The sequence below is a fragment of the Ambystoma mexicanum genome, chromosome 5q (assembly GCF_040938575.1).
Source record: "Ambystoma mexicanum isolate Mex_15411 chromosome 5q, UKY_AmexF1_1, whole genome shotgun sequence".
In the NCBI taxonomy this organism is placed as follows: domain Eukaryota; kingdom Metazoa; phylum Chordata; class Amphibia; order Caudata; family Ambystomatidae; genus Ambystoma; species Ambystoma mexicanum.
In genome coordinates, this window is record NC_090933.1 from 52620056 (window position 1) to 52633830 (window position 13775).

The 13775-nt window shown below is 43.9% G+C and overlaps 1 long non-coding RNA gene across 3 annotated transcripts in view; it reads right to left on the reverse strand.

The window, feature by feature from the left end:
- Positions 1-13775, reverse strand: part of LOC138497198 (uncharacterized) — a 146677-nt gene that overhangs the window by 26487 nt on the left and 106415 nt on the right. Inside the window, exon 2 of one of the 3 annotated variants that reach the window (XR_011278535.1) lies at positions 12255-12393. The exons of the other annotated variants lie outside the window; for them this stretch is intronic. This is a non-coding gene — a long non-coding RNA (uncharacterized lncRNA). The remainder of the gene's footprint in view (positions 1-12254; positions 12394-13775) is intronic. 3 annotated transcript variants of the gene reach the window in all.

Below are 13775 nucleotides of genomic sequence, written 5' to 3' on the forward strand. Positions count from 1 at the left end.
AGACAAGAGATAACCCTTGTCCGAGGCATATTTTGATATTTTGAATGTGTAACCCTTGACCTTCCCTAGTCCCTCACAGAACACTTCTGCAAATGTATCCTGCTCACTCTCAGCAGAAGAGGTGGTTCCAAGAACGTGTTCTGTAGGTTTATGGTCTAATTTCATTTTCAGCGATGCTTGAACTCTCCCCCATATCCTATTCGCCTCCTTCTTGCCCACCTGTCTTTGTGTTCACCAATGGCATATCAGAAACCCATGATCTGAATCTCAGACCCGCAAATCCATCTGAATCCTGGTATCTGGTTTCTGGAGCACTTCCCACTTGTCCACAGTTATCATTGAATATGGGAAGCAACAGTCAAGCATCATGTTCGCTCAGTTTCTGTCCATGAGCAACTTACAAATTTGGCATTTCAACGATGTGGGATCGCATTCATGTAGGCTCATTACTTGCTCAACATCTGAGTGATCGCTATCCTTGGCAGACGCTATGTCCCTCTTTCTCTGTCGACACATTGCCACACAATGCCAATTGACACCACAATTTGCACACTTCTGATTAGTTACCAAACAGGTGTGAGATTTTGTGCAATAGCCACTTCTGTCACAGTAAACACATGACCTACGCAAAGGAATCGAACACCCAGTAATGCGCAAATGCAAACCTATTCATTATTTGAATGGGCAACGTAACGTCGGGGGAAAGATGAACGCAAAACTTGCAATGTCTCTGCCACATGATAGCAAGCGCAAAGTCCCAATCCCATAGCAACCAAAGTGCAAATGTAAGGTACAGTCAGGGATTTAGGGTGCCGGCAAGCAGTTGAGGTGCTGATTGAAATTAGAAGTGCTTGTGTGCAGACTAGTGGGGTGCAGCCATAATCTATGGGGGTTCGCAAGGAGATTTATCGGGGGCCAACTTGAGTTACGAGACATGTAACACATTTTATCTGGGTGCAGTTAGGATTTACGGTGGACCGTACGCTGTGTCACATTGGTGCTGCTTTGATTGCGGGAGGAGGGCCCGCAGTATTGACGTGGTACATGATGGGGGGGATGTGGACTGTGCAGACGTTGGTATTTGTAGCTGGATCTGCTTTGCATGGGGGCATGTCGTGGGCGTTCCAGGGGCAACTAGATTTTCTTTGCTCATCGGGTTACTTTGCCCCTCGAATTCCATGAACACGTGGAGTGCGCAAAGAAAACTTTGGACACTGGTATGTGCAAAGTTGTTTTCATCGCGAGGGACTTCGCAGGCTTTTTGCACCCATTCTATTAATTGGGCCCTTAATTTGGAATGTCAGAGGCAATCAGAGTGGTCAACAATTATCCCTGTACAGTCTTACAAATCCCTGCATGCACATGTTTCTGTCCTAAAGGCACCAATCTGCCGGGCATTCCTCGGGCGCTATACTAAATTTCTTGCACGTGTTGAAGATTAACTAAAATATGTGCACAGGATTCTTCCAAGATAGAATTATCTCTAGTCACCAACAGTTCTTACTATTATCAAATAACCACCTTTCTTACCTGGTGTGGTTTAGTCCTTCACCATACTGCTACTCTGCTAATGAGTGGCTGGGCGATAGCTCATCTGATAATAAGGCCCGTCTCCTAATTACCCTTCCATTTCATGGAAATCACTGACAAATGTTTGTGATCACTGGCTCTCTAGGCTCCTATTTGGAGCACGAAGTATCCAAGTCACGTTTTGGCTATTTTAAAGCTGCAAGGGCTGGAAACTCTCACCACGATCTTTCCTATGGCACACTCGCCTCTACATTTAGTATAGCCCCTGAGGAATATCCGGCTGATTGGTGCCTTTAGGACCAATGACCTTCCGTCCAATCTTACGGGTTTGAAGTTAATCCCAATATACCTTACTTTAGGATATTTACATTGTGTTGTAGGAAGGCATCACAAGGTAGTAAGTCAAAAAAGTCCCCTTACGTGGGGTTACTCTTTTTGTGACAAAAAAGGAATAACATATTTGCAAGCTGCTTGAGGTCAAACTGCCCTAGGAAAAGTCCAGAAATATGTAAAAACGTATAGAAATCTGAACAGGAGCCTATTATGGAGGTGTGTTGTTGAAATTATTGTGGGAGACCAGCAGATGACGCTGAGTGTACAGCCGACTCCACTTCAAATCTTCAGAGAGGCTGGTGCCTGCATGTTCCTAGATGGTTCTGGGGTTACACTTAAATAAATTGCCGTTTAAGTGTAGCCCAGGTTCTGCCAAACCGGCGAAGAGCACGTTAAGAGAAGGCCACGCCGCGGTCCGTCCGAGGGAGGATCAGATAATGTGGTGGAGCCAGGTGTACAGAAAACTATTGAAACATGAAGCTTGTGAGAAGTGAAGAACAACTGAGGCAGGTCTGGGACATGTAGATTGGATTCTGCGCATTGCCAAGTGTAATAAAATAGGTGAGGCAGAGGTCTGAGAGAAAGTAAATCGTATTATGTGGAATAAATGGCATGGCCTGCTGCAAACGGTGGCCATTGCTCCTGTTCACCACCATCCTCAGGGAAACAAGCTACTCTAACATTCCAAGGTCACCATGGAACCTTATACTCTCATAAGGGTCCATGGCAAGTAGCACCAAACGAAAATAAGGGTGAAGAAACACACATGAAAGAGTGGCAGCAAAAAAGTAAGTGTTGAAAAGGAATCGCTCTCTTGATAAATCGGATGCAGACTGGTGAGTAGGTGAACTTGTAATTTATTAAGATACAGCAGGAGCAACAGGCACCCAGCCTAGCTCTTCACCAATCACCCATCTAGTCCAGAGCTCGTAAGAGTTCTCGAACTCTAATAGAATATATACAAAGAATGGGAGCGAGAACAAAACACAACATATCTCCCCCCTCATAATGAACACAATAATAACAATCAATCACAAATAAAATCCTTAAATCTGACAGGAACTTTCCTGATCCTTCCCCTGACCTGATCACCTACATTCGACTCACTGCTTACCACACAACTACCCTCTGCAGCACTCTCACCCCCACAGTTGTCCTACCATCACCCCACTCAACTTCCTTTTCCTGCTCTTGCTCATCACTCATCAGAGTGTTGCTCAACACCAGCCTCCCTTTTAACCAATATAAAGTAAGACAGGACTGTGGGTTCGCAACCAAGGGTCTGTGCGCTAGTGGTCACTGATTGTGCTAGGGTATCGTAATGCAAATTGTAGTGCAAGCAGCAAAACCACCTGCGCCAGCCAGTCCACCCTGGCTGGTACTGAAAACTGATAAAGTTTTATAGATGACATCTTCTTGATTTGGAAAGGCTCTCAAGCTTCTTTTTTTGACTTTTTAACTTATGCTAATGCTAATGGTTTTGGAATCAGCCTTACAGGCCAATGTGACACATATCAAATTGACTATTTGGATTTACATATCTTTCACAAAGGGAAAAACTTGTACACTAGTACCTATAGAAAACCCACCGAAGTAAATTCAATCTTGGCTGCCCAGAGTAATCATCAACACGCCACTATTGACAACATTCCAATGGGTGAATTTCATAGGGCCAGACGAAATTGTACACTATCTAGAGATTATGAAAGGGAATGCAATATCCTTAACCAGCGATTCCTCAACCGAGGGTACAAGAGTTCTGTTATTCATAAGGCATATTCTAAATTTACTCATGTTAATCAACGTGACCTCCTGACCAATCCAACCAAGTCCAAGGAATACCCTCCATATATTTCTATAATTACTCCATTTACCAATGACTCTTCGCTTTTGTACAAAATGGTTGCCAAACACTGCCACAATCTGAGACTAGACAAAGACCTGCAACCGTATCTGACACCTAAACCCAAATTTATTTTTATCAGAGCGCCCACAATCAAAAATTTGGTGAGTCCCTCTTTTCTCGATAACAAATCAATGACTCCTACCTGGTTACAACAACCAAGTGGTTTCCACAAATGTGGTCATTGCAACCAATGCCCATGGGCTTATTCAAAATGTCAAGTCTTCTGTGATAATTTTGGTTCACAGGTTGTCATACGAGATTTTATTAATTGTAAGACTACCTACGTGGTCTATGCCATCACTTGTATCTGTGGGAGATTGTACGTGGGCAGCACAATCCGCCAGCTTCGAATTCGAATAAGAGAACACCTGTCCAGTCTCAGAATGTCGGAACCCAAATTACCTTTGGCCATTCACTGGCAATTGGAACACCAGTTGGACCATATCTCTGATTTGCGTTTCATCGGATTGATGAAGGCTCACAGGGGGAAAAGGGGTGGCAACCTCCGACTTAAATTACGCCAAATGGAGGCTAAACTTATTTGCTTATTACGATGCCACAACACTGACCATGAGATGTCTGTTTTTCTGTAATATTACGGTTTATTTAACTGAGGAGTAGACTCAATTATTCCTCTATTCACACCAGTGTCCATTATAAATGGGTCCGCTTAACTAAGCATAAGACAAAGCAGTTGTTTGGTTGCACTACACCGGGCCCCTCTGCTCTTGCTTGCAAGCATTGGCACCTATTATCTTGTCCCATACAATGCCTCTTTTCTTGTTTCTGTTTTACTGCATGCACCAGCAATGTTATTTAATATTTCATCCCTTTTGCTATTTGGTTTTCCCATTAAATTAATATGTAACCAATGTTTTATATGCTTTGGCACTTTAAAGTGCTTAACTGGTAATCGCGCATTATTTCGGTAACATGTGCTCCGTCTTTTATTGGTTCATTTTCGTTGTTATCAATTTGGTGCACTTACCGAGTATGTTTTGGGTATTTCCTGTCCATATACCTATGGCATACAGATTTTATCAGTGGATGAATTAATGTACTTGCTATCTCATTCATATACGTTTTACTTTCACGCGCCATGCAATTGTTGTTTACCCATGATGTCATTGATGCAACGTTTTCCACGGCACTATCACGCGCCACGCATTGGTTTGTTTACCTATGATGTCACCGATGCAACGTATTCCTCGCACAATGCCGCCTTTGTCACTAATGTGACGTACGCGGCAGTATTTATCTAACTAACGCCACCAGGATGTTTGCTTTCTGGGATTCCCCTTACATAATTGAACGCTTGATTTAACGAGTAAGTTTGCTGCGGTTTCCGCTCCTTTTTCTTTCTCATTCTCTGTGCTATAACATAATCATCCGTGGTCTATACTCTGTTTGCTATCAGGCTCCTTTTGTCAAGTGATGATAATATTAATTTTCTACAGGTTATATACTGAGTCCACTATTTTGATACGGGTTACCAGTTCCCCATTTGAATACCCTGATGCTCCACTAGGTATGTGGTTTCATTATGTTATTGTCTAATATGCTAATTCTTGTTTTGTTCTGACTTATGACTTGGTTCCTTACATTAAACGATTTTGGTTACCTGTACAGGGAGCGCGTTCAAGAATACTTTAATACAATTGATTTACGTTTGGTAAGCGTTTTCCCAATTGAATTGGCATGCGTGCTTACACTGGATTTGGGGCAGTTCTGTCCACGCCTTTTGTTCCACCTGACTTTGAAGGGTTATCTATTTGATTTCAGTGGTTTTGTAGCCATTAACACTACTGCTATAATGGTGATTAGTGCTTGCTTTGCACGAGTGGTGGCTCCGGTGATCTGTGCACCACATGGGGTTTCTTCAGCTACCCCCAACTGTATATTTCATGATGCATATTTTCAGTAAGCTCCTAACATATGAAATTATACTTGAGGGTTACACAACCGTATACACCATTATTCATTATATTTCTTTTGTTTTGTTTAATTATATTGTTTCCTTATCCCTGCAACTGTCTTCGCTTCCCTTGTTCCACTCTCCAACCCAGATACATGGTATGCTAATATATATATATCTTTTTCAATATATATATTTTGTTGCTTCAATGTGTCCAAACAAAACCTCATATGTTGTGGTTTTCTGTTTATTATGTGAAACAATTACTTTGCATATGCAATATGTATGACTTTTAATACTGTTTGTTGTATTATTTTGGATCTATATCTCGATTTGTCAATAATTGTTGATGTCTTTGACCATATTCAATTTTGTTTTGTTACGTGACAATTTGCTTTTGTTTTGTGTATACAAAAATTACCCAGCCTTGAGGATGACCTGTGCGTCGAAACACGTGTCGGCTGTTCCTGTCTCAATTAAAGCATCAACAATTTTATCACTGTGCCTTACTGTTATGTTGTTAAGCGCATTACTACCTCACCCTTTACGTTATCCCTTTTAACCAAACTTCTCCTCCCTTGACAATCACCACACTTCCTCTTACAGCCGTAATCCTTTTTGGACCCTACTCTACCAGGCACATAACACATGTGAACATTGTATCCTTGCAGCTCCAACATTCACCTCGAGATTCTGGGAGATCCTTTTGTCCAGCCTTTACCATCCATCATTTGTACTAAAGGCCTATGGTCAGTTTTAATCACAAATCTATGGCCCCACAACAAAAACTTAAAATGTAACACCACCCAAAACACAGCCAAAGCCTCCCTTTCAACAACCGAGTAATTTTTCTCAGCACCCTTCAAAGGCCTGGATGCGAACGCAATTACATGTTCCTCTTTCCCACTGTCCACTTGTGAAAGAGATGCTCTCAAACCTAATAAACTGGCATCTACCATCAACACTGTTTTCCTGCCACTCACAAACCTTCCCAATGAGGGAGCACTGGCTTTGCCCTCCTTGGTTTTCTGAAATGCATCCTGACACTCAACTGACCACAAAAACACAACCCCCTTCTTCAGCAACTCCCTCAAGGGAGTTGAAATGGCAGCAAAGTTATTCACAAATGTGTGGTAAAACTCGGCCATTCCCATAAATGGCTTTAGCTGATCCTTGCCAACGGGGCAGTAGCTTTACCAATGCTCTCTTCCAGACTGAGCTTGGGGGAAATTCCTTGGGCTGATATGTTGTGTCCTAGATATTCTACTTCACGCACACCTATTCTGCATTTGCTTCTCTGCACAGTCAACCCAGCTTCTCTCAATCTTACCAGAACACACTGCAAAATGTCATCATGTTGCGCCACGCTTTCAGCAAACACCAGAATACCATCCTGGAATACAATTACATTAGCACCTCCTTCTAGCACTTTCTCCATCACTCGTTGAAACACTGCCGCAGCCAATGCCAACCCAAATGGCATCCTTAAGTATTTAAAAGTTCCTTCTGGTGTAATGAACGTTGTGATATCTTGACACTCCTTGGACAAGGGTACTTGGTTGTATGCTGCTGATAGGTCAATCGCTATGAACCAACTGGTGTCCCCTAAAACAGCTAAAGCTTCCGAGATGATCGGTAAGGGGTGTCTTTCCACCAGAATGTTCTTGTTAAATTCTCTTAAATCGACTCAAAATGCTGTATCTTTCCATTGCTTTTCGCAACCAAAACCACCGGGAGAGCCATTCCGTGCCTTGTATCCGTTCTATTATTCCAAATTTTAAAATACTATTTAATTCTTCATGCAGCTGCTTCTTCATGTTATGCGGGACTTGTCTTGCTTTGTGTACCACCGGGCAAGAGGTAGGTCTCATTTTAATGCAATATTTGAAATCTCTTAATCATCCCAGTCTTTCCAAAAACACTTCTGGAAACTCTACAGCCCATTTTTCATTCATTTCAGCTATCGATATATGTGTTGGCGCATTCGCTTGGATTCGAACTCCCAGACTTCTTTGTTCCTCCCATCCTAGTGAGGAGGCAGCCTTCTTTGCCACTAGAAAATCTGCCACACATTCTCTCCCTTTGTAGCTTACTAATCCTCGGAATTTCCCTAGCAAATCTATCTCGCTCTCTGCATACCCACAGGGTTGGACATGGGACAGCGCCAGGTCCTGCACATCTTTAAGCAGGGTATTCTTGAGGGTGTCTTCTGACACAATTGTCCATGGTGAAGCCAAATCCACCTTCATTGACAATTTAAGGCCATCAGTCTGAAACTCATCCACTGGACCATTCACCCCCTAAGATGACGCAGAGATTTCAAAAATATAACGAGGCTTGCTTTCGCCATCAGGAACAGAAGCAGAGATCTCCTCTTTGTTATTACTTTGCTTCTGCTCTATCACACTGATGGGCGACTCCTTGCACATGCGTGCAAAATGTCCTTTCCGTCTGCACCTAGTACATTCAGCATTCTTCGCAGGACAAAACACACTGTTCACTGCATGTTTGGGATTTCCGCATCTGAGACATTTATGCCCCCACCATTCCTTCTTCAACACAGGAGGTCTTCTTTGAGCCATGGCACATACCTCCTGCCCTTGCTTTTCCATCTTCATCTCCTTCATATACTGGGTTGTTTGTTCAATGTTTCTAGTGAGCTCCACCGCCTGATCCAACGACATGTCTTTTGCCAGTAGCTTCTCCTGGACTCTAGGGTTGTTAGTGCACCTAACTAATTGATCCCGGATAAGAGAATTTGTCAAATCTCCAAACTCACAGGTGTGGCTCAATGTCCTTACCGCCGCCACATAGCCTTCCACGGATTCTGAAGCTTCTTTACTCCTTTGAAAAAACGTGTGTCCTTCAAACATGTCATTTTTCTTTGGCTCAGAATGCTCTTCAATTTTCTTGATAGCTACTGAGAACTCATCCAGGTCTGCTGCTCCAACCTACAGCATGTCAGGAAGGCCTTCAAACACACTGCGCCCCTCTGGGCCTAAATTATGGAGTAAAAGTGCTTGTTTTCTTGAGGGACTAAATCTGCCCCTCCCACCCCCGCCGCCCCCATGGCCACCAGGTAGGTTTCAAACATTTTCCTCCATCTTTACCACCTAATAGGTGGAGTACCAGGTTATGCTAAGAAAGGGGGTGTGGGTAGAATGGCCGCTGCCATGGCCAGAGTATGGTTCACCCTTAATGGGTATGGTGTCACTATGTTTTGATTTAGTTACCCTTTTAATAAAATTTCTAGTCCAAAAAAAAATGGCTTTGTTTGGAGCAAAGTCACAGTCACTTGTTTTATTTCCTCAAATAGGATTGGTAGAATTCTCCAAACACAACTTGCTTCCTCGAGTCCTGAAATGAAAGCACTTCATCTTGTAAAGAGTTTCCTTTATCTTCTGCTGCCAGCGAGCTTCCCTTGTTTACAAACCTCTACTAGCAACCAGCTTCCCTCTTTGCTGATTGTCGAGACGCATTGTGTATACAAGCAACATCAGAGGTTTGTTTTCCTTTGCAGGGGCCTGCGCATGCGTCGCACGCAGACTCGGTCCAGGGTAACAGACGTGCTCACGCCCAGGGTCTTAATGTAGGGTCTCGCCCAAAAATCTGCACTTCTATGCCATCTGCCCCTCTTCGTTTACTGGCACACCCTGCGCTCTCCTCACCTACGACTGCAGTGCTTGCTCGGCTGCACTGCCTGTTCTCCCTTGCCTTGCCGTCGGCGTATATGCCTGCGGCAAGCTGCTGGCTCCGTTCCTCACTTCACTTGAATCCTTTGAAGCGGCCCATCTTCATCGCCACTGATAAATCGGCTGCAGACTGGTGAGTAGGTGAACTTCTAATTAATTAAGATACAGCGGGAGCAACAGGCACCCAGCCTAGCTCTTCACCAACCACCCATCTGTTCCAGAGCTCGTAAGAGTTCTGGAACTCTATTAGAATATATACAAATATTCACAGTGAGAACAAAACACAACACTCTCTGCCTCTCAATATGCACAACCTGGCACCAGAGACTTCAAGTAGGAGTGAGAACCATCACTCCTACAAAAACACTATAATCCATAACCACCACTGGAGACAGATGCGGGCACCTACCACGTATCTTTCCTACTGTATGGGGCCTACCTTCCACACTTCACACGTTAAAGTATGCATTGATCAGTCTCCATTTAGATCTCAGGGGCACGTTGCCCTAGTGTCTCATAAATACGACCCTACCCTCCCAGGGTTCATCTCATCAAAACGCTATACCTCTATTTGTGTACAAACTTCACTATAACACAGGTTTCACCATAGATTTGACCATGGCACCACACCTGGCCAGCATGTGCGCCACAATCTCTCCTTCAAACGTGCTACCTCTCACATGCACCCACATCATCACGTATGTCACTATATACTTTCACTTGAGTTCAACAACGCAAACACAACATTTATGTAGGTATATCCACACTTGCATTTAAAACTCTATACATGCACTCAAACCATGTCCACTCAGCACATACATCTGTACAATCACAGAATCAAAATATAATCAAAGGATGAACAACACAAACAGATATGGTGGTGATCAAGCACCATTCTGAAAGTGTGCGCTAATATATATTTTTTTGAAATAGGTAAAAACGTATAGAAATCTGAACGGGAGAGTATTATGGAGGTGTGTTGTTGAAATTACTGTGGAAGACCAGCAGATGACGCTGAGGGTACAGCTGACTCCACTTCAAATCTTCGGAGAGGCTGGTGTCTGCACGTTGCTACCGAACTAGCGAAGAGCACGTTAAGAGAAGGCCATGCCGCGGTCCGTCCGAGGGAGGATCAGGTAACGTGGTGGAGCCAGGTGTACAGCAAACTATTGAAGCCTGAAGCTTGTGAGATGCAAAGAACAACTGAGGAGGTCTGGGACATGTAGATTGGATTCTGCGCATTGCCAAGTGTAATAAAATAGGTGAGGTAGAGGTCTGAGAGAAAGTAAATCCTATTTAGTGGAATAAATGGTATGGCCTGCTGCAAACAGTGGCCATTAGTCCTGCTGCCCACCATCCTCGGGGAAGCGAGCTACTCTAACATTCTAAGGTCACCATGGAACCTTATACTCCCATAAGGTTCCATGGCAAGTATCACCAAAAGAAAACGGATGAAGAAGCACGCATGAAAGAGTGGTGGCGAAAAAGTAAGTGTTGAAAAGGAAGTGCTCTCTCCTGCTCTGTATCCTGTCAGGCGCAGCTGCATCTTTCCTCAGGGTATGTCCTTAGTATCCATCTCTACCTCCTCTGTGAAGCCCCTTGTCAACTACCTTTCCCTCTTTAGTTCGATCTTCAAAAGGACAGGCAGGATCTGAATAGCTGGAGTCACCAGGCACCAGGCCGTTACAACCAAAGGCAATTCCACTAGTTATGGGTCTCGGAAACATGAAGAGTGAAGCAAAGGCACACAAGGAGGGCTCCAGGACACTAATTCCGGTTTCACCAGCTGCCATGACGCCACAGGGCCACGTGACTAGTTTCAACAAACGCTTTTATGTTCATGCATCAAACACTAGCGCACTGAAATCTAAACCTAACATTTGTGCACAAGAAGAAATATAAAACAATATGTTAAATAATCTTAAAACGGCTGCCATGTGACGCGCACATGTGTGGTGGGTGAGGGACACAAAAAAGCAAACCCTGATTCACTTTTGGAGAAAATAAGCATGGTGGGTAAAACTTTAAAAACACAGACATGATTTACGTTGTTCTTGTATAGGTAGTGGTGCCCCTGGCGCTTACACTCCCCACTTGGCACAAAATGCCATTCAGGTGCACTCAACACCTCCCCTGGTACAAAATGAATGGTTCTTCCTTAAACAAAGGCATATAGTGTGATCACGCCTACAATGTATGCTGGAGCCAGGCTGCATGCACACAGGACTGGCCTGCGCATGCATGGCCTCTGCTAGCTGCAAGTGCTAACGAAGGCATGAATACTGCACACGCCCATTCTGAAGCCCAGTATAAGCTATTTGAGAGTCTGACAAACCCCCTAGCACTGAGCAATGCTGGTCAGGCCTAAACAGGGGAGGCGAGGGTAAATGGTCTATGACCTTAACCCATTCCCTTCTTAGCTGGGCGCCCTGCAACTTTGTCCTCCAGGCAAGGTAATGTCGATGGGCACAGGTAGCATGCACTTGACTCTTGGAAGACTGGGGAAAATCTCTGGGTTGGGGTGCGAGGCTGTGGGGGGGCGCTAGGCTTTTCTAAGCTAGGGCTCCATCCAAGTACCCGTAAGCAGTGAATCATGATTACCTGTCCAGAGCACACATGAAATACCTTCTAACCAAAATATTTTGCCCATTAGCTCTATCATGCCATGTCCACACGATGATGAGAACCTGAGTGGGTACATGTAAGTAATTTGATCGCTGGTTTCAGTTTAAAACATTCTTGGCTGAACAAAGGAGAAAGACGATGGCTGAAAAACATGCAAAACGAATAGACAGGGATTGTTCACATAGGTCAGTCATTTCAGGGGATCTCTGATATCAGGCCGTCATTTATCCAGGTGGCAGGGAATTTCACTTACTTATTCTTGATGACCATTGGTTGTTTTTCTCTTCAATCCCTGTCACTGGCTGGCACTACCCTAGAAGTTATGAGGGTCTCTTCCAACATGAATTTGGGAGCGATGTGGTGACAGGCCTGGTCGTGGACGAACAATATTCCTAGGCACAAAATAACAAATGGTACAAATGTGCTCAATATAATTCATCAGTACTCATATGGAATTGTTTGCTAAGTACCTGGGGCTGCATTTTAAAGTAACTTATCTCAATAAAAATGGGCAAAACAACGAGCTGCACAATGCATTAAGTCATTAAGTACACAACTGGCTCAATTTGATCCAGAAACCCAGCCAACACGACCTGTTGGGACAGCCCTTCAGCATTACCCTATCAACCCATAGGACAGCCTGGCCCTGTGGGGGACCTTCAGAGAGGAGGGGCTTTGCTGCTGTTATCTCTACACAAAGTTCTGTGAAGCACCTTAATCTAGTCTGGCACTTGTCTGGTGGACAGGAGTACTGAAGTCCTCTCTCTACCTGTTACCAGATTTCAATAACATACGTGCTGATACACCGTTGTCAAACTACTGAATTTCAGTAGCACTACTCTGCCACTAAGCCTTATCAAGCTATATCCAAGACCAGTATGCTGCATACCCGCAGGCCCAACTAAGCTTTCAGCTGACAAACATCATCAACTTCTCTGCTGCCAATGCTTGCTGAGCTGTCATTGTGAAGAATAAACTACCCACCGGCTGCTGACTGGCATGTGTCCGAAGTCACCTTGCTAAAAACATACTTAAGACTTAACCTTCTGTTTTCTGCTTCATCTCTCAGGGTCATTCACTTTGAAAAGGGGGCCTGAGAAGGCAGGTAAATCTGTTTGGGGAGGAAGGCCTGGTTTATGTTCTCGCTGCTCGGCTGCTCCCTGTGATCCAACGAAGTCTAGAGAAGCAGGCTGCCGAAGACACACTGTTATGCCAATTGTTTTTAACAAAATTTCGACTAAACTTACTGACACTGAAGGTGGTTACTGCCAAGTGGGGGGCTCCCCAATATTATGGATTTGAGCTGTAATTTCGATAGCCCCATTGTGGAATCTTTTCTACACCTTATGTTGACCTGGCCATGTAATGGGTTACTTTATTTAAGAAACAGAGGGTTTTCAGTGTTCAGACCCACACTTTTGCACTTAGTACTTTTAGGAGATCATCTTCTACGTTTTTCAGTTGAAATCTATTATTTTAATGCTTTTTAAGATCAGGAAATGTTATATAATACCTTAGTCTACTGACACATATTGTGTCTTCGTTTGTTATAATCATTTTCTATGTAGTATGCCAAATATGGATGAATTAATGATGATGCAAAAACAAAGAGGTGATGGCTGGAAGGTTTAGACTGAATCTTAACCACTTGCATTGCTCGGGGCAACCCTCCAGACCATCGTTCTTCGCCTGCCAAGCCATTACAGAAGGGGAAAGACCATATGCAAATCAGGCTTGGCCCCACCCCAAAAGGGGAAGTCCAGCCCGAACTGCT